General features: G+C 36.7%; 1 non-coding gene across 1 annotated transcript; it reads left to right on the forward strand.

Moving 5' to 3' along the window:
- Positions 1 to 24,561: 24,561 nt before the first annotated feature.
- On the forward strand, positions 24,562 to 24,684 carry LOC127186102 (U6atac minor spliceosomal RNA). Its single transcript, XR_007830336.1, has one exon. It is a non-coding gene; the product is annotated as a U6atac minor spliceosomal RNA (small nuclear RNA).
- Positions 24,685 to 26,450: the final 1,766 nt, after the last annotated feature.

A 26,450-nucleotide genomic window follows, 5' to 3' on the forward strand; every position in this document is an offset into this window, starting at 1 on the left:
TTACCACAGGAAAAACTATCCTCATATTCATAGAAGATAACACATTTCAGGAACTGTCACCCTCTCATTCCCTTTGTAGTTGCCCTGTCTTATTTCAAATGAGCTTAGTGAACTAGTGTATATGCCTGTGATCTACAACCTTCAGTGTTTAACAGAATCACCAGGATTGCTAGTTAAAATACACATAGCTGTTCCCTGAGAAGTTTCTTACTCAAAAGTTAAGGAATGAGGCTCAATAATTAGCATTTAAAACCTTCTCAGGTGGTAATGATTATACAAGTCCATGGATACTATTTGAGGAGGCATTGGCAAAAGAAGTCAAACAAAATGATATAATGCCTGTTTTTTCCAATGAGGACAATGCCAATTTCTATACATGATTTTCTTAGAACTCCTTAACTGATATGAGTGAAGAATTATTCATTTTTCTTCCCCAACACTGTAAATCTCCCTCAGAAAAGTGACTTATTATTTTAAGCATTCTTTCCTTGTGTCTTGACAGTGTTGCTTGTATGCACTAGGACTTGTGGAACCTGTTCATCTGCTTTTAATGTGCTCTACAGGGTATGTGCATCCACTCAATAGGGAAACTGCATCAACATACTAAACACTGGATGTTTCAACAAATATAAATATATCATTCCACACTTTAGTAGTTGAATTATACATGATTATTGTGTTAACAGATTTGGTTACTTCTGGGTGCAAGAATTACTTTTATGCTTTTTTCCCCCATTTCTGATATTTAAATATAATTTTATTATCAGTGTATCATTCCCCCAATCTCCCCCTTCCCAATCATCTGTGTATGTGTATGTGCAAATATTTTATTTTTACTAAACTAGTAATGTTAGATACCATTCAAACTAACTATGTTTGCAAAGATATATTTCAAATAAAGGCACATTTTCCAGCAGCAATGATGATTAAATATATATATATATATAATTAAAAAAATACTGTTCAATATATTTGTCAATGCCAGGCCCCTTGAATAGCTAGGCTTTTTAAAGTTAGTGGTTGTTGAAAGTGACATTTCCCTTAGTATTTTATCAGAAAAGTGCTACTCCATTATATAAAAGCATGTGTAGAGGCACGGTCTTACTGACAGCTCTCTCTATGTAGTATATAATGTATTACTATGAAGTACAGAATGGTATCACTGATGGCAAGCATTTCTTATTCTAATATTTTACATCAATTTCTCTAGCCATTATAAATTCTGTTTTCCTACATGATCAATGAAACTGTAGCAACAAAAGCAATAATGACAAGAATTAAAATGGCCACAGCACTTGCAAGAAGAAAACCAGAAGTCAAAGTAAATAGTTTTTAGAAAGAAAATTGAAAGACATGAAAGATTTGAAAGATGATGATAATGAAGTTCACATTTTGTAGGCAGGGCAAATTGAGGGTATGTTAGTGTCATTATCCCTCCACTGCATGGCTAGAGGGAGTGGCTACAACAGGCTCCACATTCTCTGCCACTAGGCATCTCAGCTAGAGTAATCCCCATAGACTTCTTGACCAGCCCCCATCCTAGGTCTCTGACACATCCTAGAGATGCCTTGCCAAATTCTGTTCTCTCACTTGGTCCTCTCTTCTCTTGTCTCCCTACTCCTAATGGCCACCTCTCCTCCCCTCCCTATCCCCTCTCCTACCCAGTTCCACCCCTTCGTCCACCTCCACTGCTAGCTTTATTTCCCCTTCTGAGTGAGATTCAAGCATCCTTCCTTTGGTCCTCCTTACAACTTAGATTCCTTGGGTCTGTGGATTGCAATATGGTTACCCTGTTCATTATGGCTAATATACACTTATAAGTGAGTATATACCATACATGCTTTCATTATTTTTGAGTGTTTAACTGACCTCTTGTTGGCTCTCTCAACTTTGTCTTCCCCACAATCTATCAATCACTTAGTTTTCTCAAAGACTTCTACTTTGTGTGTTGAATAATGTACTATCTTGTGTGGTGGCTTTGCCACATTTAACATCAGTTCTTTTTATCCTACATTTCACTGCACTGTGGCTCTGCTTGTTCTAAGTTTTGTTGTCTTGTCAAATTATTAATATTCCTTCCATTTAAAAACTGAATTTAGTTTTTTTTTCTTTTTATTAATTTATTCTTGTTACATCTCAATGTTTATCCCATTGAAGTTAGTTTTAAAAGTATAAAAAAAGCAGTATTATTTTCTTTAAAAAATAAATTAATTTTGGAGTTCAAAACATTTCTCAAATTGCTTACTTGAGATATATCATGATATAATAATATAGATAAAAATAGCTGTGTTATTTACTAAATACATACACTTGCAGAATTTATTGAATGTTTAAATGTCTTGGTTTCCTCATTTCAAAATGCAACTCACTCCTTAAGAGAAGCCTCAATGTTTTCTTGTTGCTCTATTAGTGCACAAGTAGTTCAGGAGTGTATATAACTCCAGCTCTAGGGGATATAATTCCCCCTTCTGGCATCCACACATACTCACATATACAGGGTTATATACATAGACATAAGCGCTAAGATATGAGTAAAATAAATCTTAAAATACAATAAAACTACTTAAACCATAGGATTATTGTAAAAGTAGTTTTGATGATACGAGCAAAATATATAAGTCATTTCCATGATATGAGAACTCTTTAGTAGATGCTACTGATACTTCTGTTTTTATCTATGCTTTTTGTTTAGTACTTGTCAAGTGTAGTTGTTATCTTTGCTTTATATGTTTATAACTTCTGTGTTGGTTTCTACTTTATATTTTTGCTTTTTAAAATTGTGTACTTTGAAGTTCATTTTCTTGGGAAGAAAACTGGCCAATTTTAGCAATGCCTCTCATCAAATTCTAGTATCGCTGGAATCAAAAGAGCAGTTAATTTTTAGCAATGACCTGCTAAAACTTTGAAGTTTACCACTGTACCAATTATAGTTAATAAAAGGTAATTGCTTGACAACGTTCTCTAAGATGTCACATAATGCAATAATATGTTTTCTACATGTGAAATAACGTTAGTAGTGATTGAACATGATTTGGTTATCAAGTGAGTTAAAAATGATATGAAGATAGGGCTTGGTGGTATAACCTTTAATCACAGTACTTAGAAGTCAGAGACAAGTAGATATCTATGAGTTTGAGATTACCCTGAACTAAATACCAAGTTTCAGGACATCCAGAGACACATAATAGATTGAACTGAGTCTCCAAAACAAACAAACAACAAAGAAGATGAAGAAATGGTACCGAAACATTAAAGATCCCTAGTTAACAGCAGAGACACATTGTTCTCTGCACCTATATCCTGCAAGGAAAATTATTCAGAGTGTATAATACATTCTGGCTTATGTTTGGTGAGCTTTAGAAAACACAATCTAAATATACAGAATGACTACTGAACTTTAACTCTGGCTTTGAACTTAAGATGTCAGTATTGTTCACATCCTCATCCCTCTGATTTTCAAATTTTCAATTATGAAGTCTTTTTTTCCTTTTTTATTATTAATTTATTCAAATTACATGTCAGTTGTTAGCCCATCCCTTGTATCCTCCCATTCCTCCCTCCTTCCCGCTTCCCCACCCCCAATCCTCTCCCCTATGTCTGTGACTGAAGGGGACCTCCTCCCCCTGTATATGCTCATAGGGTATCGAGTCTCTTCTTGGTGACCTATTATCCTTCCTCTGAGTGCCACCAGGCGTCCCCATCCAAGGGACATGGTCAAATATGGGGCACCAGTGTTTGTGTGAAAGTCAGATCTTCTTCTCCACTTAACAGTGGAGAATGTCCTGTCCATCGGCTAGTCTGGGTAGGGGTTCAAAGTTTACTGCCTATATTTTCCTTGGCTGGTGCCATAGTTTGAGGAGGACCCCAGTGCCCAGACCCGCGTGTAGTTTTCCAGGACCCTCTGGATCCTTCTATTTCCTCATTCTCCCAGGCTTCTCACACCTAAAGTCTCAATAGGATGTCCTCCCCTCTGACCCACTTTCCTGGTAGGTAAAGTTTTTCATGGGGACGTACCCCTTGGACTAGTGTCTCGATATAAGTGAGTATATACCATTTAACTCTTTTTGCTTCTGGGTGAACTCACTCATGATAATTTCTAGTTCAATTATGAAGTCTTAATGCTTTTAGAACACGTCAAAATCTCCCAATACTACTTCTGGCTTTGGGACATGCCACTGATTTATTTGGTTGCATATTTTATTTTGATAAAACGTTTTATTTTTCAATATTTAAAAACTGTTTTAATTTGTTCACTTTACTTCCCGATTGTAGCCCTCTCCCTTTGTTGCCTCCCAATTTCACACCCCCTCATCCTCCCCTCCCCTTGTCCTCAGAAAGAGGAATACCTCCTTCTCTATCATCTGACCCCAGCCTATCAAGTCTCATCTGAGCTACCTGTATTCTCTCCCTCTGTGATCTGGCAAGTCCGCCCCACTAGGAGGAAGTGATCAATGAGTGGACACTAAAGTTCATGTCAGAAATAGCCCCTACTCTCCATATTATAGGGCCCACAAAGAAACTGTGCTGCCAATCGACTACATCTGAATAGAGGTTTTAGGTCCTCACCATGCATGATCCTTGGTTGGTACATCAGTCTCTGCAGTACCACTACCCCCCTGCCCAGATTTGTTGACTCCATTGGTCTCTTTGTGGAGCCCCTGTCCCATCCAGGTCTTTTTATGCCCCAACTCTTCCATAAGACTCCATGTGTTCTACCCTAAAGTTTGTCGGTGAGTTTCAGCATCATCTTCTATCTCCTGATGTGTGGAGTCTGATAGGACTATTTGATCGATAAGAGTAAAATATTGATTCATGCCAAGTACCAGAAATGGAATACATTTAGGACACATGAATATGTTCACAGTCACACATAAGAGGAAGGCCAAAGATACTAATATTAATTAAAAAGACCCACATAATATCTTTATAAGGATTAAATACTCATGGTTTTCCTGTTTCTTCATTCAAAAATAGTTATTAAAAACATATATCACATTAGATATTTGCTATTGCTGAGCCAAATACTATTATAAGACATTCTTCTTCATAGTATTTACAATCATTTGAGAGAGATAAAATAAAACAAAATATATCAGTGCAAATATGCAGAAAATAACAACAACAAATAAAAACAAGTACCATATTATCGAACTTTCCCATTTGAATATCATTTGCAATTATTTGAACATTTATGTATGCCACAAATATCATTTTTAATTAACTCATAATACAATATTATTAAGAAGTACAGATTTCCTCCCCTCTGACCCACTTTCCTGATAGGTAAAGTTTTTCATGGGGACATACCCCTTGGACTAGTGTCTCAATATAAGTGAGTATATACAATTTAACTCTTTTTGCCTCTGGGTGAACTCACTCATTATGATAATTTCTAGTTCAATGCATTTGTCCCCAATTTTCGGGAATTCTTTGTTTTTAATAGCTGAGTAGTGTTCCATAGTGTAAATGTACGACAGTATCTTTATCCATTCTTCTACTGAGGGACACATAGGCTGTTTCCATGTTCTGGCTATTATGAATAAGGCAGCTATGAACATGGTTGAGCATATGTCCCTGTTGTGTGGTAGTGCATCTTCTGGGTATATTCCAAGGAGTGGAATAGCTGGGTCTTGAGGAAGCCCTATTCCCATTTTTCTGAGAAAGCGCCAGATAGATTTCCAAAGTGGTTGTACTAGTTTGCATTCCCACCAGCAATGAAGGAGTGTTCCTCTCTCCACATCCTCGCCAACATGTGGTGTCATTTGAGTTTTTGATCTTAGCCATTCTGATGGGTGTAAGATGGAATCTCAGAGTTGTTTTGATTTGCATTTCCCTGATGACTAAGGAGGTCGAGCATTTCTTTAAGTGTTTCTCAGCCATTTGATATTCCTCTGTTCAGACTTTAGGTGTGAGAAGCCTGGGAGAATGAGGAAATAGAAGAACCCAGAGGGTCCTGGAAAACTACACGCAGGTCTGGGCGCTGGGGTCCTCCTCAAACTATGGCACCAGCCAAGGAAAATATAGGCAGTAAACTTCGAACCCCTACCCAGACTAGCCGATGGACAGGACATTCTCCACCGTTAAGTGGAGAAGGAGATCTGACTTTCACACAAACTCTAGTGTCCCATATTTGACCATGTCCCTTGGATGGGGATGCCTGGTGGCACTCAGAGGAAGGATAATAGGTCACCAAGAAGAGACTCAATACCCTATGAGCATATACAGGGGGAGGAGGTCCCCCTCAGTCACAGACATAGGGGAGAGGATTGGGGGAGAGGAAGCGGGAGAGAGGGAGAAATGGGAGGATACAAGGGATGGGCTAACAACTGACATGTAATTTGAATAAATTAATAATAAAAAAAGGAAAAAAAAGAAGTACAGATTTTGCAACTTTTTTAAGTTGTAAGGGACCATCCTCCTGAGTAGAATGAAGAGGGCTCGGAGTGAGTAACAAGATCTCTATTGCATTTCATCAGGACATTCCACTTAAGTAGTGTGTGTGTGTGTGTGTGTGTGTGTGTGTGTGTGTGTGTGTATGTAAAGAGTAGGGGGTAAAATGGTAGGGGATATGGTGGAATAGAATAATAATATAAGTACAAAGAAAGAAAAAAGAAAGGGCATCCAAATTAGATTTCATAAATGGAAAATAAACTACTTTTATCTAATTGGATGGAACCATCGCCTTTGGATATAAAATTTTCAAGTAATTATGCTTAATCAAAAACTAATTAATTTTAACCCATCAGAAAAGTATTTACACCTGAGCCTATCAAATGTTATATCATACTCCCTAAGATAAATTCTGTATATAATGACTGCTGAAAAGAAGTGTAATTGAGACTACACGCTCATGACCAACCATATCCACTAATAAGAATAGTGAGCATTGAAAATTAAGTAAATTTCTTTCTGAAATTCAGTGAATGCTTTTTACTCTAGAGAAAACTCACAAGCAGAATCCTAAATGAGCCTATTTTCTAGAAAAAAAAATGGTAACTTTCTATCATTTATTTAGGTCAGTTTCATAGTCAATTAAGTGTAATTTTTATCTCTGTACTATTACTTTTCTTACAAAAGTAATAATGTTTAATTTGAATTAAATTGAATAGTGATTTAATCTTAAGACCTTCCAATTTTCAAAGAAAGAAAAATATACAAATTAACACTAATTATATATAATTGCATATTTTCTGCACTTGTGAAACTTCTTCAAATATAACAAACGGTTGGTAAAAGTAAAGCCAGCCAAAATTAGGTAACAATTCTGTTTACAGAGCAAGATACAGGCTGGCTCTGTTGCATTCTGAGCTTGGGATTCAGCAGTACTTCACTATGAGCCCAATGTCCAAAATTTTTTCTGTCTTTTGCCATGTGTATACTAGTATCTCTCTAAAAAAACTTTATAGGTGTAATACACAGTATTAATGACTATGAATTTATTTGAAAAATATTTATGAAGATGTGATGAAATAAGAAAATGAATCATTTACATTCAGTAAGACTATGGTTTTATAAACAGAAGATATTTGTGGCAACAAAGTTGGTAGATTAGAAAAAAGCAACAACTCTTCATCACAGTGGCCTGTAACATAAAAAAAAAAAAACAAGACAATAGCTTGTCAATGAGGTGTGTGACTGATGGGAAGCACTGAAGTATTGGACAGAAAGACACCTGGAGAGAGACAGAGACCCTTGGTTGGAACAGAAGGTGGGAAAGGGTATGAAGCCCTGATCACACCATAGGTCCAGTGAATGTGACAGAAGGAAAAAGAAATATAAGGGAAATTTGAAGAGATGTGGTAAAGAAAATTGTTACAGAAAAAGATTCAGAATAGGAAAATACTCTGAACTTAGCTGACCTAGGAGCTACATAGTATTCTGACTCAGCATTTTTCAGTTTAAAAGTGTGGTACTTTAACAAAGGAAACAACTTGATAATGTCATATTAAGTGTACTGCTCTGGGAAGTATGTTCCTATATTTCCCTTTTCCTTGAAACTCACCACAACTAATATTATGCTATCACAACCAGCATCTACTCTGTCTTAGTTAGGGCTACCATTGCTCTGATGAACTATCATGATCAAAAGAAACTTGGGGAAGAAAAAGGTTATTTTACTCCCAGTCCTAAATAACAGTTAATCACCAAAGAGGTCAGGACAAGAACTAAAATAGGACAGGTACCTGGGAGCAGATGCTTATATAGAAGCCATGGATAGGTGCCACTTACTGGCTTCCTCTATGTGGCCCACACATCCTGCTTTCTTCTGTAACCCAGAACCATCAGGCAAGGGATGGTACCACTCACAATAAGCTGGGGTGCCCTAGATCAATCGCTAATTAAGAAAATGATCTATAGGCATACATAAAGTCTTATGGAGGAATTTTCTCATTTGAGGCTCCCTCCTCTCTCATAACTCTATATTGTGTCCAGTTGATATAAAACTAGCCAGTACTGTAAATGTTTTTATTTCCTCTGAAGGGATGAGTTGAGAGCCATATCCAAGCTTAATGAATAAGTGGCTTGGGATGCACCCAGAGCTTTTCTTTCTAACTTTCCCTAAGCCTAGGCTTGGGAGCTTCTAACCACGGAACAATCTAAACTTCTGTAAGTCTGGACCTTGAAGGCTTCAGCTTCCAGCCTCTGTTGACTGTGTAGCAGGAAGTAACAAGTGACTCTGCATGCATGCTGACAAGGCTTTCAATTTCCAACAAAATTTGCCAGGGAGCCCAGCAACGGCATGCACAAGGTGGCATGAGCCATGCACATGTATCCCATGATGACATGATGGAGGCAAAAGCTTCAACAGCCTATGGGAGTTCTGGAGTCGGGTATAAAGGGTTGCCCTATTTCTAAAATAAATGAGTTGCTTTGCACCAGAACTCCCAAGGTCTGTGTCCTTGACTCTGTGCCAATTCATCCCCTGTCCCCAGGGTCATTCAGAGGTGTGAGCACTGCAGCACTGCTAACCTAGGCCTAAAATGTTTCCAGCCTCTGAGATTTGGTGCTGGATAGCTTCACCTTTTCTAGTTCTTTCTGAACTCTGGATGGCTGTTTCAACTCAGATGTTTTGAATCAAAACTCCTCTCCAAGCTGATTGATTCAATTTGGCTTCTTTCATTTTCTCGATGAATTAATTGCTCTGCTTGGGAAAACTGCCTTTGTACTTCACAAGTGAACTGCACTGACTGCACCAAACTCAACTCCACTGTGTTTCTCTGCACTGTTCTTAAGTAGTTTCTCTCTTCTGTATGTTCTCATGAGATCTGTGAGTATGTATCCTATTTCTGACTCATGCTGTTAAACCTGTCTCTGATTTGTCATTTTGCCCCTCAATTAGACATCATTGTTTGGGATTAAAGGTGTGTTCTAAGGGCATGTCTATATTCTAGCTGATCACACAGACTTGATCTTTGGATGTGATCCTTTGTCAGAGCAGCTATGTTTATGGATTTCAATTCCTCTATATAGTCCAGCTGACCTCTTGTCAACTTGACACACAAACACATCACTTTTTATTTGAAAGTTTTCTTTCTTATTTATTCCCAAGATGGCATATTGATATTAATATCAAAATATAAGACACAAATATCTATAAAAGGTTAAATCTTTTTAAAAATATGCAGGCTCTTTAAAAATCCAAAATGTCCTTTGAAAGTTCAAGTTTCCCAACTGCGGTCCCTGTATAATCAAAATTAATTTAAAAACGTTTTTACTTTAAGAGCAAAGAACCAGGGCACAGTTACAAACAGATCAAAGCAAATCCCAAAATGCCAACAGTATAAATAGTGTAATGTGCCACCATGGCATTCCATTGAAACATGGATTTTGAAAAATATATACAGTTGGATTTAGGTCAAAGATAGGCACTGGAGTGGGGTTTGCTTTGCCTTACAGAGTGACAACTTGGAAGACTGTAAAATCTTAGAAAGTTATTCAGGTCCAAATTTGAATGCAGACTTTGGGCTACAAACACCAATAGTTGGGAGTAGTACATGTTTCACTTGCTTTATTTAGTCCTCCACATATAAAGATGATATTATAGTGTACAGAAGTGACTCCCAAAATTCCGCCAGAGAACTCCTACAGCTCATAAACATCTTCAGCAAATTGGCTGGATACAGAATTAACTCAAAAATTCAGTAGCCTTTAGCTTTCCTTTATACAAATGACAATCATGCAGAAGAAGAAAGTAGAAAAACTACACCCTTCACGATAATCACAAACAATATAAAATATCTAGGAGTAACTCTAACCAGGCAAGTGAATGACTTGTTTGAAAAAAAAACCTTTAAATCTCTGAAGAAAGAGACTGAAGATGACATCCGATAATGGAGAGAGTTCCCTTCTTTGTGGATCAGGAGAATTAACATAGTAAAAATGGCCATCTTACCAAAAGCAATGTATAGATTCAATGCAATCCCTATCAAAATACGTACACAATTTTAAAGACATTGAAAGATCAATTCTCAAATTCATATGGAAAAACAAAAAACCCATAATAGCAAAAACAATTCTATACAATAAAAGATCCTCTGGAGAAATCTCCATGCAAGATCTCAAGCTGTACTATAGAACAACAGTAATTAAAACTGCATGGTACTAGCACAGCAATAGGCTGATTGATGAATGGAATCAAATTGAAGACCCAGAAATGAATCCTCACATATATGGTCACTTGATTTTTGACAAAGAAGCCAAATCTACTCAATGGAAAAACGATAGCATCTTCAACAAATTGTGCTGGTCTAACTGGATGTCTACATGTAGAAAAATGCAAGTAGACTCATATTTGTCAACATGCACAAAACTCAAGTCCAAGTGGATTAAAGACATCAACATACAACCAGAGACACTAAATTGGTTAGAAGAAAAAGTGGGGAAGATGCTGGAACACATTGGCACAGAAGACAACTTCCTGAACAGAACACCAACAGCACAGGCCTTAAAGTCAACAATTAATAAATGGGACCTCATGAGGCTGAGAAGCTTCTGTAAGGCAGGAGACACTGTCAACAGAACAAAGCAACAGCCTGCAGACTGAAAAGATCTTCACCAACCCTACATCTGACAAAGGGCTAATATCCAAAATATGTAAAGAACTCAAGAAATTAAACACTACCAAACCAAATAACCTAATTGAGCAATGGGGTGCAGAACTAAACAGAGAATTCTCAAGAGAGGAATATCGAATGGCGAAGAAACACTTAAAGAAATGCTCAACATCATTAGTCATCAGAGAAATGCAAATCAAAACAACTCTGAGATTCCATCTTACACCCATCAGAATGGCCAAGATCAAAAATTCAAGTGACATCACATGCTAGCGAGGATGTGGAGAAAGAGGAACACTCCTTCATTGCTGGTTGGAATGCAAACTAGTACAGCCACTTTGGAAATCCATCTGGTGCTTTCTCAGAAAACTGGGAATAGGGCTTCCTCAAGACTCAGCTATTCCACTCTCTTGAATATACCCAGAAAATGCTCCACCACACAACAAAAACATATGCTCAACCATGTTCATAGCAGCCTTATTCATAATAGCCAGAACATGGAAGCAGCCTAGATGTCCCTCAGTTGAAGAATGGATAAAGAAGCTGTGGTATATTTACACTATGGAATACTACTCAGTTATTAAAAACAAGGAAATCCTGAAATTTGTGGACAAATGGATGGAACCAGGAATGATCATACTGAGTGAGTTAACCCAGAGGCAGAAAGACTCACATGGTATATAATCACTTATAATTGGGCACTAGCCCAAAAGGCATGTCCCATGAAAGTCTTCACTTACCAGGAGATTGGGACAGATGTGAGGGCATTCCACTGGGACTCTAGGTAAGACAAATATAGGATATGAGGAAATAGAAGGATCCAGAGAATCCTAGAAACCTAAAAGAAGAACATCATGATGGGTGTATCTGGGCCCAGGGGTGTCTGCTCAAACTATTGCACTAACCAAGGACAATAAAAGTAGTAAACATTGAACCCCTACCCTGATCTAGCCAATGAACAGGACATTCTCCACAGTTATGTGGAGAGCAGGCACTAACTATGACATGGACTCTGGTGCTCCATATGTGACCACCTACCCTTGGTGGGGAGACTTGATGGCCCTCAAAGAAAGAATAAGCAGACTACCAAGATGAGACTTGATAGCCTATGATCATATAGTGGGGGAGGAGGTCCCACTTAGTCATAGACCAAGGGGAGGGGAATAGGGTGAAAGCAGGAGGGAGGGAGGAATAGGAGGATACAAGTGATGGGATAACAATTGAGATGTAATCTGAGTAAATTAATAAAATAAAATAAAATAAAATTAATATTTAGAACTGATGATAAGCAAGTTTAGAAAAATAAGACTTGTTTTACTCTTTGGATATATAAACTTTAAAAATAATAGCCGTTATTGTGTACTATTAATATATGTTCATGATGTGTTTCAATCCACTGGTGGGTGTAGCCTCTCAGTGGACAGCTATGCTAGGCCCCTGTCTGTAAGCATAGCAGAGTATGGTTAACAATGTCAAGGGTAAGCTCTCCTGAATGGGGTGGTTCTCAGGGTGGGCCAGAGTTTGGTTCAATATTCCTTCAATCTCTGCTCTACTTTTATCCCTAAACATCTTGTAGGCATGGTAACTTTTGGGTTGAAATTTTTGTGGGTATTTTGGTGTTCCCCTCCCTGAACTAGGGGTCCTTTCAAGTTAGAGGGTGGCATCTTCAGTCTCCATTGTCCCTGCTACTAGGAATATCAACTAGAGTCACCCCATATTCTCCCAGAAGCCTATCTTGTCCTATGTCTCCAGCTTGTCACAAAGATGCTTCTACTCATGGTTTTCCTTCTCTCTCCAGGCCTTCTGTCCTCCCACCCCTGCTCTCCCTAAGGCTGATCTCCACCCTCAGTTCTCTCTCTGTTCTCTCTCCTACATTGTTCTCTCTTCGATCACTTGTGCTGTCTATTCTATTTCTGCCTCTGAGTTAGACTCATAGGCAAACACTGGGCAAAGCATTAGGAGGCATGTGGGAAAGTGGGGAGGTGGAGAAAAGGACCTGGAGGTGAGAGGAGCTCCAGAAGACCAACAGAGGCAACTAACCAGGGTCCAGAGGGGCCTGTGCAGACTGAAGAACTAAAGCAGAGACATACATAGACTGAACCTAATCCCCTTAAATAGATGTAGCAGATGGACAGCTCAGGCTTTATGTAGGTTCTTTAGTAAGGAGAGAGGGGCTGCCTCTGACATTAACTGTTTGATCATTGCTTTTTGATCATTCCTCCCTGGAAAATCTGACTTGCCAGGCAACAGAGGAAGAGGATAGAATCAGACCTGATGTGACTAGATGAGCTAGGGGGTGGATGGGAGAGTTCCCATTTTTTGAGGAATAGGGATTGGAGAAGAGGGAAGAAGGGTGGAGCCGGAAGGAGCAGAAGGAGGGGCTATGATTGGGATGTAAATTGAATAAATTAGTTAACTAAAAGGTAATGTTATCTGGAATAGGCCCTTTCCTTCTTTTTATAATTTAATTAATTTTTTCAGATTACAACTCAATTGTTATCCCATCCCTTGTATCTTCCCATTCCTCCCTCCCTCCCACTTTCACCCTATTCCCCTTCCCTATGTCTGTGACTGAGGGAGACCTCCTCCTCCTCCTCTATATTATAATAGGCTATTCAGTCTCATCTTGTTAGCCTGCTATCCTTCCTGTGAGGCCACCAGGTCTCCCCATCAAGGGGACATGGTCAAATATGAGGCACCAGAGTTCATGTGAGAGTCAGTCCTACAGCTCATCTTGGAAGAATATGAGGACGGAACCTAGATGCAGGAACTGAAGTAGAGACCATAGAGGAATGCTGCTTGCTGGCTTGCTTCTTCTGGCTCTCTCAGCTTCCTTTTTTGATAGAGCCCAGGGATAATTATTTTATGCCACCTGTCTAGGGATAGTGCCACCAACGGTGGGCTTGGCCATCCTACATAAATTAGCAATCAAGAAAATGCTCCATAGGCTTGAGAGATGGCTCAGAGGTTAAGAGCACTGACTGCTCCTCCAGAGGTCCTGAGTTCAATTCCCAGAAACCACATGGTGGCTCACAACTATCTATAATGTGATCTGATGCCCTCTTCTGGCCTGCAGGTGTACATGCAGGCAGAGCACTGCATACATACTAATAAATAAATCTTTTTTAAAAAATAAATAAATTAATTAAAATAAATTTAAAATAATAAATAAATAAATAAATAAAAATAAATTAAAATAAAAATAATAAAAATGAATAAATGCATAGAAAATAAAATAAAAAATAAATAAATAAAATAAATAAATAGATAAATAAATAAATAAATAAATAGAAAATGTTCCATAGACGCCCACAGGTCATTCTGATTGAGACCATTTTTCAGCTGAGATTTCCTCTTCTTGGATGTGTCAAACTGGCAACCAGGGTCATCCATCACATTTCTATTCAATGAATAAAAATACTGAGAGTCAGAAAGATGTATTATTGCATTAAGTTGTGCTATGAAATGATGATCCAGTCAACTTAGTTAAAATATATGTGAAAAACTGCAATTGAAAAACTGTATGAATATTTGTTAAAAGGTGATGAGATTATCTTTGTGAATGGTATGCTGGATAATTACTATTTAATTGTCTATTTTGCTCTTCAAATTGTCTAATATATTAGTAGATTTGGGACTTTTGCAATATTGATTTTGCAAGATTTCAATATTGATTGAATTCTTACTCAAAATATCCTGTCCATACTCTTGATTTACTACAAAGCATGTTAACATTAATAATAATAATAATAATAATAATAATAATAATAATAATAATAACAACATCCAAAAATCCAAAAAATATAATGTTAAATATAGCAAAAACTCTCAGGAAAAGTTTGTATAAAAATTAAAACTATTCAAAATCATGTGAGATCAAAATTATAAATCAAACTATCACATCTAAAATTGTCTGGCAGGTGATAACAATTGGAAGCATTGATAAAGTAAGAAGAGCAATTATAGCAGTTCAGCACATGTTTATACGTACCTGTAAATTCAGCACTTCAAATACAGAGGGGGAAGGACCAAGAATTCAAGCTAATCTGTGTCAAAAGCAAATTCCAAGTCAGTTATGGCTACGTTTTCAAGAGACAATTCTAATATAGTAGTATCTAGTTTGAATGTGATTTCCCGTGTAGTGAAGAAGGAGTTGCTACGCCAAGGCTTTATTGTAGCGATTTGAGCAGGGATAGACATAGACATACAAAAAGGGGAAATTGATGAGATGCAAGGAGAAGAAAGTCATTGTTAGGTCAAATAAAGTAAACAAATACACAGACTGTAAATGGTTTTTGAAGGAAACAATTTTGGTAGTACCTCAATTTTTCATCTCAAAACAAGGATATAATATAATTCTATGCTATAATCCACCAAATTGCTAGTAGTTCATCATAGTGGTCCTAGGAAACCAATAAAATGATGATTTCTGTTGCTCCCAATGGAAATAATGTAACAAGACTATAACTTTTCAAGATAGTCCAAATGCTTTAAATTTTACCTTGAACTGGATCAGGATAGATAGTAGGACTTACAGTCATACTCTTCGTGAAGAGCTGTGAATTCTAGGAAGATTTGATGCATGGAAAGGCCTTGGGGGGTTGTTGTCAGGAGCTCCACAAGGATACTATCAAGGCTGTCTGATCTGGACCCCCGGGGGCCTGTGCAAAGTAAAGCACCAACCAAGGACATTGCAAGCAGACGACCTAGACCCCCCTGTTAAGATGTAGCTGATGGACACCTCATTCTCCACATGGTGGGGGAGACCAGGGGACTGCCTCTGACAAGAATTCTTGTGCCTGTGGTTTGATCACTGCCCCTTAGGGACAGACCCTGTGAGAACACAGAGGAAGGGGATACAAGCTCTTCAGATGAGACCTGACAGGCTGTGGTAAGATGGTGGGAGAGGAAGACTCCTCCTGTCAGAGGTCTAGGGGAAGTCAATAAAGCAGAAAAGGAAGGGAGGGTAGGAGCATGAAGATAAGAGCGAGGGGATTACAATTTGGATGTAATGTGAATTAATAATAATAACAATAATAATCATTACTAAATAATAATAAAAATAATATTATTATTATACAAAATGCCATGTAAAAAGACTCCTTGGAACTTGATTAGAATATAGACACATGTATGCACACAGAAATATAACTATATATGTATGTGTACACATGTATGTAAATATACAGGGAGGTACTCTTCATGTTACCAAAGATAAAACATAAATACGAACACAACCACAAACATACAATGATGTTCTGCCTGAAAGATATGCTAGGAAAATGGTTACATAAAGCTTGTAATGATAACCAACCAATATCTTCTTTAACTTAAGGCTCATTCCACAAGATGAAACCCATACCCAACCCTGCTTGAGTGACCAAGAACCTGACCTAGAGTAAAACTAAACACCAGTGTTCTTTTAAAAACAATGTAGCATTAAAATAAATCCTAATGATGTTCTGATACATTTGTAGATCAGTGCCTTGGTCAGTCATCATCAGAGAAGCCTTCTCCTGCAGCAGATAAAAACAGATATTATACAGAGAGTGTGAGATTGGAACAGTCAAGCCTAAATGGGATGTTTCCACCAATCCCTCCCCTTAGAGTGTAAGAGCCAGAAGGGATGGAGAACACCAAACAAACAGAAAAACAAACAAACAAACAAACAAATTTGGTTTTTATCTTTAAGTTCATCTTTGCCAATGAAAGATCAACAAAAACTAATCTTTTGCATGTGGAATAAAATATAATAAACACTCAAATTCTGATTCATCCCAACACTGGATTCTTACTTGCCTTGCATCATAAGTCTAAAAATTACCTGGAACTAGAAAACCCAACAGAGTTAAAAAGCTATGCAAAGGCATGAAATAATCCCACAGCAGTTTCTGAGATCTCTCACTATGCTTTAAAATTGAACTCCAATCAATTCCAGAATGCAATGAAGTTCAAGTTTGTGTCTCAAGGCTTACAGCAATTCTGATTTAAAGCAAGTCTATAATACCCATGTGCATGTTCTTGTTTTACTTCTCAGCTTCCTTTAAACTTGCCCAATATTTTGTTAAAGTCTATTAGAAGAAATTCTAACATATTATTTTGTACTGTAAACTACATTTGAAAACAAGTGTAATGTTCTCAACAGTAGTGTGTCTATTAATATCACTAGTCAATAAATATATCAGGGTTATAAATTCACAAGGTAAAATATATCTTATGTTTTGTAAATGATCTGCTTAGTAGATATAGAGGTATGCTCTTACCAAAAGTTTTATTCCTGGATATATTTCTGAAGAATTTACACTGATAATATATAGGTATGTAACTGTATCTGTATCTCATTAACATATATGTCTCAAAATTTGTATTTGAATATTATGTTACTTCAGATATATATATATATAATCTGTGAAGATTTCAAAAACTCTACATGTATTTAATTATATCATTTATATCATGGATGGCACCAATAGGCCCAAAACAGAGTGCAGGCCTTCAAAGATATTCTTGATAAAAAAAAATTACTATCTAGTTGATGTTCTCATAACACTGATTTTCAAATTTTCATCTTGAAATGAAACAAAAGGTATCACATGAAACACTGTGAATAGGAAAATATTATCTAAGATAATAATAATGAATGCCAAGACTATCAAAATGTTATTAAGTACAGTTTTAGCTTACTTATTACCTTGCTTAAATACCAATGTAAGTAAAAACATGTTCAGGATCATTAGAATTGAGTCATAATCATCTGCTAAAAGTATGTTGAAATTTAAAAAAAGGGTACATGTCTATTAATGCCTAGGCATATATATGACATCAGGTAAGTACACCAAATATTTTTTGAGATTATAATATCCATTAATGTATCCAACAAACATCAACAGTCCAATGTATGCCTTCCAGGCACAATAAGACTGATGCACATATGAACTCAAAGAGAGATTATGGCAGTAAACACAGGCACTACGCAGTGTCAAGTCAGATGTGTTTGCAACACTGAGAGCTCCTATCCCTAACCAAGAAATGATTCCCAACTGACATTTGCTTACAAAGGAAGATTAGATTTCACTCTTGCTCTCTTACCTCTTTCTTCTCTCCCCCTTCTCTTTCTGGAGCACTCCCCTTTTCTTCTCACACCCATATAATAAACTTCTCTATATCATAACAAAAAAAGTAGATTTCACCAATGGAGTCTCACTGTGTATACAAACAACACTTAAGAGAGGCCCTATGTCTAGCAGTAGATGACCAATTCAAAACAAACACAATGGTATTTTTTTTTTAACCTTTTTGTCTCATATTACTTTGTTAAAGAATTTGGGTGAATATGTTAAATGCATTTTGCTTTTATATTATGCTTTCCAGTTTTGTGGGTTTGTGGCCTTTGTGTGTTTGTTTGTTTGTGTGTGTGTGTGTGAGTGCATGTGTAAGTATATGTGTTTTTCTTGTATTTTTGTCCTTTGATTCAAAAAAAAAATCAGATTTGTTTGTGTTGCTTTGTTTACCTGTTTTTTTTTTGTTTGCTTGTTTTTGGTTTTTTTTTTTCTTTTTAAAGAGAGAAGAAAGAAATGATAGGGAGTGCTGGGTGGGAGGTAAGAAGGATCAGAAAGAATCAGGGAAAAGGTAGCCATGTTTAAAATATACTGTATGACAAAATGATACTAGAAAATGTACCAAAATAACAGAGAATATCAAAATCAAAAGACAAAAATAAAATCTTGACAACAGCATATATTCATACTACTGAATGAAGTAATGACTGTTGTACAAGAATCCTGTATACAGCAAAATCCCCTTTGAAGAATGGAAAAACAATTTCTTTCCAAGATAAATAAATATGAGACAACTGTGGCTAGCAGACTCTTTATATAAGAGCTACTGATAAATAAGAGTATCCCAGTCAGTAATTCAAATCTACTGTAGCAAGAAAAAAGTGTCAGTAAAGGTAATTGAGAAAGAAATTATAAAAGATAGAATTGCATATTATTTCTTCTCTTAACCAAAATTTAAAGTAAGTAAATGAAACAAAATTATATATAATTTTACTGTATTGGCTATAATAAGCATAAATATAAAAACACAACAATAATGCTACAACACAAAGAAACTGGTAGGGAAAAAGCTGTATGAGAGCAAGGAAATTATACCAGATGGTAACTTAAATCCAAAAGAATCGATGACTAAAATTTGAAAGAGTTTTCTAAATAAGAAGGTTCAGAGAATAAGCTTCATGAAAGTATTTCACACTTTTCCTGGTTTTCTTTAGAGAAATAGTATTGTATAAAGAAATATGATTTTAGAACTCTAGGCAATATTATTCTGTTTTTTCATATGGGGTAATTAGAAAAGAATTATATAGTAATGTTTTATTTTGTAAAGAAAAACTACATTTAAACATAGCATGATCATAGAAAACTGAAAAATTCCATTAAAATTCAAAATCCAGCAAAGTTGGAACACTTACCACTCCTGGTTTATTTAATTATGATAAAACAACAGTAACCACTAAAATGTGTCACTGGTATATAGATATATAGAAATACATGTAACAGAATTGAAAGTCTAGAAATACATCACTGTATGTATGGTCTATTGACTTTTAATAAAAGTACCAAAAAATATGTCAATAAGGAAAAATCATCTCTTCAATAAAAGATACTAAGAAAAGTGGCTATATTCTTCATCAAACCCCTCCCCTTGGAGCTTAAGGAGCTATACAGAAAAGGAGGCTGGAGGATTTTAAGAGCCAGAAGTGATCATGGATTCCAAGGAAGCATTGTCTTATCAGACACAACAAGAATGAGGCTCATATGAACTCAACAAAACTGACAGGAAACCCAATTTCAAGGCAAATAGGGTCAAAACACTGAGAGGGAGAAGTGAACTCTTACATCTAACCAAGAAGGTATATACAACTGATTCCTACTTTCAAAGGTATAAATATAGTTTTCTCCCATGGAGTTTCACTGGATATAAGAACCACACTTACTTTCAAAAGAAAAAATATAGATTTTCTCCCATAGAGTTTCACTGGACATGGTAACTACATTTAAGGGATAATCCCATGCCCAGGAGTAGCTGACCAACACAAAACAAACTCAGTGATATTTTTGTAAACTTTTTTTCTCATATTACTTTATTTGTACCTTTTTTGTCTTACTAATATTTTGATTATGCATTTTTGTGGAGGGAAAGGAAGCAGTTACGTATATTTTACGTATATTTATTGTTTGTTGAGAGAGAGGGAGACAGACAGACAGAGAGACAGAGAGAGAGAAACAGAGAGAGAAATAAAGGGTATGGAGTTGGCAAACATCTAGGAAGATTAGGAAGATTCAGGATCCACAAAGAGTAGTGGCTTATGTCTTTTATCCCAGTACTCTAATAGCAGAAGAAGTTGGATCTCTGTAGGTTGGAGACCTAGTTCTTTTTTTTTTTTTTAAGACTAACCTCTTTAAAATTCTATGTTGTCTCACCTGTGGGCCTCTGTAAAACAAAACAAAACAAAGAAAGAGAAATACTTTTTATCCCAAGATGAAGAACCCGAGCATGGTTACAATAAAAACAAAACCAAGCCAACATTTCAGCAGTTTAAATAGTTCAGTATCTAACAGCTGGGGTACACTTATGATATTTTGAGCTCTAAAAGGCTTTGGTAGCTCCACTTTTCTGATCTACAATCCACAGCACAAAACAACTCTGTGCTTGCTGCTGTCTTTGGAGGGTACCCCAAAATTCTGGTATCTTCAATATGCACAGGACTCCACTGCAACTCAGGCTGAATTCTTTCCAATGGCTTTTCCTGTCCTAGTCAGGAAACCGAACTTGGATGCACATATGCTGCCCCACTTACTCTCTAAGACCCCTTCCGTCCTGAAGCTTCAATATACCAAAACGAACACAACATGGGAAATTCTCATTTATCACCGAATTCATCTGTCATCTTGAAACACTGACCCAATTGCATTTTATAGCTATGTTCTGACATCCAAGAAGAATAAACATGTCTTATGAATTGAATGTCAATGCTTGTCACAGGAGGCACTAAATCATGTTGTTTAATGGAACAATTGATGCTGGTTGTCTGGCTGTAGATAATGAGCTGTGATTAATAAAAGACTAGCATTAATTGTTCCATTAAAGCAAAGGTTTTTACTAAAATAGTACTTGTCTCTTGTTAATCATAACTGATTCTTCAGTTCTAGCTACCTAAAAGCCACATTAATTTAAATTAATTTGATTAATTTAAGATATCACATGAATACTCCAGATAGTGAATTTTTTTCTCTGAAAATCCCTAAAGGAGTCTCAAATCATCTGGACGACTGTTAACATTTTTATATCCCCATAAGAGCTTATTAACTGGTAGTGACTCAGTGGTCCCTTTCTAGCCCAGTGTTCCAAAATCCTTCACAATTTTCCCCAAGACAACATAGCCAGTCCTGTCACAGGCCTGATCCCTTCCCGGTATCAGTTTATGTTTCAATTTTCTTTTTATTGCTGTCACAAAACACTAAACAAGACCAACTTAGGAAAAGAGATCTGTTTCATCTTACAACTGGCAGACTACAAAGCAATGCTGATGAAAGTCAGGGCAAGAGTTCTAGGCAAGAACACAGAGTCAGGAACTGAAGGAGACACCATGGGGAAACACTAGTTACTGGTATGTTCTCCAATGTTTGTTCAACAAGCTTTCCTGTACAAACCAGGAATACCTAACTGGGAAGGGGTGGTACCATTTTCAGTGGCCTAGGTACTTACACATCATTCATTAATCAAGAATATGTCCCAGAGACATGCCCACTGGACAACTGAATAGAAGAAATTCCTCAAATGAGGGTCTTTCTTCTTCAGTGACTTGAGTTTGTTTTAAGTTCACTAAACCACTCACAAAAGGATAGCAGAGTGATTTTTCTGGTGTCCTTTATGATTGTTTTTCATGGCCCAAATGTTAAAAAAAAATTGGTGTTAACCGTAGTGCAAGTCAAGATGCATTCTGAATGGTCTTCTGTATTTAAAAGTGTATCAGAATGGCTGGATATAAAGTAATATTTGTAAATTATGTTATTTTTGAGGATACAACTTATGCCAAATACATGAAATAAAACTAATAGTGGCAATCCTACTTAACTACACCACTATTTGAAAATGCTAATAATATAGTAAGTTGCTGAAAAGTTTGAAAACAGGATGTTGCTAATAACACTGATAGTAGTGAAGATATACAATCTGTTATGTGCATATGTTATACATTTTAAACAGTGGTTGAGATTCAAGAGAAGTGGTATTTGGGGTGGGATTATTTGTTTAATTTTGCTATGTAGCAAATTCTGAACTGGCAAGGTGGATATGCTCAATGAAAGGCTAGACAATGGTGCATCCTTCCAAGGATTCTTTCATCTTCATCTTTTCCTAGTCTCTATTTTTTGCATTTAACACAATTTTGTGATACAATAATTAATAATGCTGAATATATTTCACAAGAGTATAAATCAAGAATATCCATAGATATAGCCTTTTGCACATAAGTTGCAACAGAAATGTGATAATTTCTCTATGGAATAAGTGAAAAATGATACTAGGAGCACATGAAATACATGAGAAAGAAACCAACTATTGTGGAAAAAGGAAGACAGAATGAAGTAAAAATCATTTCAGATTGTGTATAAGAAAGGAAAAAATATTTCCAACAGATGGAATTTGGCAAGATGATATTTCAAGGAGAAAATGTAGCCATAGAAATATCCAGGTTGAAAAATAGCATAGGAAAGATTTAAAGTGTAAATGTAAGAGCTGAGATTATTGAGAATGGTTGCAAAATGGCATTTCTTGGGCAAAGCACAACTATTGAAAAAAAAATCTCACAGTAGCTCTTGGTTTCTGCACTGTGTCTGCACCTGAATGGATCCATTAACAGCCAGGTATGGATAAACTCAGAGAACCTTGTTCTTCACTGCTGTAGTATTAGCTACAGAGATTCATGAAAAGGATGAGTCAGTATCTTCAATTGTTCACTCGTTCTTGATTCTACCAGACACAAATGTATAGTTTCAATCCTATGGTCACTCTGATAACCCTGGTTAAACTACAGGAATTATAAAATGAGATGAAATGCCTTGAATCTACGAGAGGAACTAATAGGAAGAAGAGGAGATAAAAGGATGGATAGGAGATGGAGAAGGTAGAAGGAGCTAGCCAAACTACATTATAAATATGTATAAAATTATCAACATTTAATAATATTATTTATGCAAAAAGACTCTCAAGGAGCAGGCATATCCCTTTCCATCATGTGAGAACAGAAGAAAATTTTGACTGTGAGTCAATTTGAATGAGAATTCTCCGCATAGGCTCATACATTTGAACAATTGATACTCAATTGGTAGAATTGTTTTGGAAGGCTATGAGATATGGCTTGATTCGGAGACAGCTTTAAGGTTTCAGAAGCCCATACTATTCCTAGTAAGCAGTTCTCTCTCTCTCTCTCTCTCTCTCTCTCTCTCTCTCTCTCTCTCTCTCTCTCTCTGTCTGTCTTTCTATTTCAATCCTTCTCTGCATAGTGGTATAGAATAAATGTAACCTCTCAGCTACTGCTCCAGAACCATGTCTAACCATACTTACATGTTCCCCATTATCACCATTATGGCCATAGACTCACTCTCTGAAGCTGTAAGCAAGCCTCCAGTTAAGTGCTTTCTTTTATTAGCTGTCTTAGTCATGGTGCTTCTTCACAGAAACAGTTACTAAAAAAGTAACTAAGGCAGTCTGCAACCCCAAATATGCTTAGCAATATTTTTCAATCATGTTAGCACCAGACTGCATGTGTCTCCTCTTAATAACCAAAAAATATATACATTTTTATTCTTTATACAGCAGCTGTATATACTCATGGAAACACCTAATATTTACAGTGTTATAAAAAAAATAAACATTGGAGACAATCCAGATTTTCCAATTTCACTCAGGCAAACAGTATAAAAATATAAAGGTGGAAATGGCATCATTCAAAAGATACCTGTGAAACCATGGAAACATGAACTGTACAGTGGCTGAGAACATAAAGAACCATCATAGAATATCTGTACACTGCAATTCTTTCCTGGGAGTTTACTCTATGGTTTCTTCTGGCCTCTTTTATGAAACAAGAGAAAAATCCCATAGTAATCCCTGCAGGAGGCTGGGGAGTTGAAGCTATGTCTCATTTTGCCCAAAGTACTCTGTTCTACACTAGAATTGACCTCAAGAAAAACTGTCCATATCTAAGATCCTAGACTCTTAGAAAAGTCTACTTTCCCCACTCACTTGTAACCTGTTCCTGTAAGTGCTGCCTGGCTCTCTGAAATGAAACACAGTGCTGAGTGAATAGTGTGAATCTTTGTTTATTGATCTTTGATCTTAATCTAAGCAGTAAATGGTACACAGTTCTCTACAGTTGTTCCATAATGGATCCTCTCAGCATTGTAATGGCATCAAACTAATAATAATAATAAAAAGCAAACCTATGTTGTAAGAAACAGAAAAGTTTTACACTGCCTCTGTCCAGAATGGAAGTGGTGCATGCCCAACAGCCTATAAATTGTTAAAGAGCTATTACCTATTTTGTGAGATCTTATTACTATTTTAGCTAAGCTTACATTTGCTTTTATGAAACACCATGACCAAAAACACATTATGTGTGGGCATGACCAGGTCATGAGCATAGCCTGATCCTTGGTTATGGCATCTGAAAAGTTCTTATTATTTTGCCAGAAAATATATTTTATTTAAAAATTAATATTTTGATATAAAACTGTCTGTGAATTGGAATTTGTTAAATTTATTTTTATTTCTTTTATTTATTATAATGTATTAAGATTACATCCTGATTGTTATCCCTTTGTTTTTTGTTTTGTTTTGTTTTGCTTTTCCTTTTTGGTGGCACATGCCTTTTTTATTAATTCATTCATATTACATCTCAATAGCTATCCCATCCCTTGTATCTTCCCATTCCTCCCTCCCTCCCACTTTGCCCCCACTCCCCTCCCCTATGACTGTGACTGAGGGGGACCTCCTCCCCCTGGATATGCTCATAGGTTATCAAGTCTCTTCTTGGTAACCTACTATCCTTCCTCTGAGTGCCACAAGGTCTCCCGATCCAGGGAACATGGTCAAATATGGGGCACCAGAGTTCGTGTGAAAGCCAGTTCCCATAGTCCACTCAACTGTAGAGAATGTCCTGTCCATTGGCTAGATCTTGGTAGGCGTTCAAAGTTTACTGCACGTATTGTCCACTCTTCAGAAAATGCTCCACCACATAACAAGGACATATGCTCAACCATGTTCATAGCGGCCTTATTCATAATAGCCAGACCATAGAAACAGCTTAAGTGTCCCTCAGTAGAAGAATGGATAAAGAAACTGTGATACATTTACACTATGGAATACTACACTGCTATTAAAAACAAGGAATTCCCAAAATTTGTGGACAAATAAATTGAACTAGAAATGATCATAATGCACTCACCCATATGCAGAAAGACTCAAATGGTAGATACTCACTTATATCTGGACACTAGCCCAAGGGATATGTCCCATGAAAGTCTTCACTTACCAGGAAAGTGGGATAGAAGTGAGGCCATCCTACTGGGACTCCAGATGGAAGAAGTATGGGAGAAGATCATTATGACGGATGGATCTGAGCCCAGGTGTTCTGCTCAAACTATGGCACTAACCAATTGTTATCCTTTTGATCTTATCTTCTTTTTCCCACCTTCCTTTCCCCTTCTGCTCCATTCCCCTCCACCAGACCTCCAACAGGGGGCGCTCTTCCCCCACCATCTGGCCACAATCCATCATTTCTCATCAGGATAGCCTGCATTTCCTTCTGTGTGCCCATGAGGACTGATTCTCTCACTGGGGGAAAAAAAAAAAAGAAGTCTGGTACAGTGGGTACTAGAGAAGAAAGAAGATGTCAGATCACCTATGAAGGTCTTAGGCTTCATTTAAATATTATCCTTAATGCTGAGATCTGTGGAGAGTGGGAAAAAATATCTTCTATGGAAGAGTGCACCAAATGGTTATCCAATACCAAATGTTCAGCCCTGAAAATATATGCACAAGTAACAATATATGGACTAAACAGGTGCTAAACTATAAGCCAGTCCCAATTAAATGTTTTCCTTTATAAAAGTTGCTGTGATCATGGTGTCTCTTTATAACAAGAGAGCATTAACTAAGATTTATTTAAGAGTTTTAAGCAAGGAAGCAAAAAATGTTTTCAAGAGAAATTATGGGGCTTGAAAGATGGCCCAGTAGTTATGAGCACTGGCTGCTCTTCCAGCAGAAGCAGGTTCGATTTCCAGTACTCACACAGTAACTGACAACTGTCTGTAAATCCTGTCCCTGTGGATT

The sequence above is a fragment of the Acomys russatus genome, chromosome X (genome assembly GCF_903995435.1).
Source record: "Acomys russatus chromosome X, mAcoRus1.1, whole genome shotgun sequence".
Classification (NCBI taxonomy): Eukaryota; Metazoa; Chordata; class Mammalia; order Rodentia; family Muridae; genus Acomys; species Acomys russatus.